This window comes from Sinocyclocheilus anshuiensis, unplaced genomic scaffold (assembly GCF_001515605.1).
Source record: "Sinocyclocheilus anshuiensis isolate Anshui unplaced genomic scaffold, SAMN03320099.WGS_v1.1 scaffold3123, whole genome shotgun sequence".
NCBI classification, from domain to species: Eukaryota; Metazoa; Chordata; class Actinopteri; order Cypriniformes; family Cyprinidae; genus Sinocyclocheilus; species Sinocyclocheilus anshuiensis.
Genome location: NW_015543119.1, coordinates 57,935 through 58,874, shown reverse-complemented (window position 1 = coordinate 58,874; position 940 = coordinate 57,935). Strand labels below are relative to the sequence as shown.

General features: G+C 35.7%; 1 protein-coding gene across 1 annotated transcript in view; it reads left to right on the top strand.

Annotated features, from left to right (window-relative positions):
• LOC107694719 (glutamate receptor ionotropic, delta-1-like) overlaps nucleotides 1-940 on the top strand; it is a gene marked incomplete at its 5' end in the record, with an annotated part of 33,996 nt that overhangs the window by 28,112 nt on the left and 4,944 nt on the right. The window lies entirely within an intron of this gene.

The window sequence follows — 940 nt, the reverse complement described above, 5'->3', positions numbered from 1 at the left end:
AAACTTATTGCATCATTATAACTTAAAATTTCACCCAACTCTCTTCATTATTTAAGACAAATAGGATTACTGAACGGCGATACGATTGTGGGAAATGTGTGAAAGCATGTATCCCCTTGGAAATATTTGTAAAGACAAGTCTGCTTCAACCTAATATGACAGACTAATTTACCCAGTGCAATTGCTTTGCAATTCCAGCCTTAACTCCTGACCTATTCCTCCCAAAGCTTTATTACTCTCTAATGTGTCTTTGCATTTGATGCTGCATAGCTTCATTAATCTACATATGTTGTGACAATTATAGGTGTGCCCTGATGAAATCAAAATTGGTCCCCCCCGCCTATTCAAAATAACAACAGATTTTATTTGTGCTTGGGGTGTGCACAGTGCCCTTAATGAAGCAGGATTTACAGTCTAGAATGTCACATTTACTAATAAGATGTGATTGTGGAGTTTAGACCATTTCAGAACACAAAAGCTCTGCTTCAAAACCTAGTGAGTTGCCGTGTACTTTCAAGGTAGCATCCAACTGAAATGGAACCTCGGTGATTGATCTAAAACACACTACATAGAGAGCAACTTTTATAGTTCTGCTCATTGAGCCACATGTCACCAATTCAAATACTGAATTTTTTTTTATTTTATTTTTTTCATTGAGCTCATTGCACTGCATTCTAGAAATGTCTTCTCTCTAAACAATAAATGCAGTAATGCTTTAGAGTTTGTCCAAAATAAGGTATCTAATCTTACCTTTTGGATCAGTTTTTACATTGTGACATGACTGTTATGTCCTGAAGTGTACCTAGGCAGACATCTCACAAGGTTTCGGAACAGAGTTACTATATTCCACCAATTAGATTTTTCTTTGAATCCTAAGTAAGAATGGTATGTACTTTTGCATTTCAGAGTTTTCTGCGGAGGATAAATCATATAACTTTTA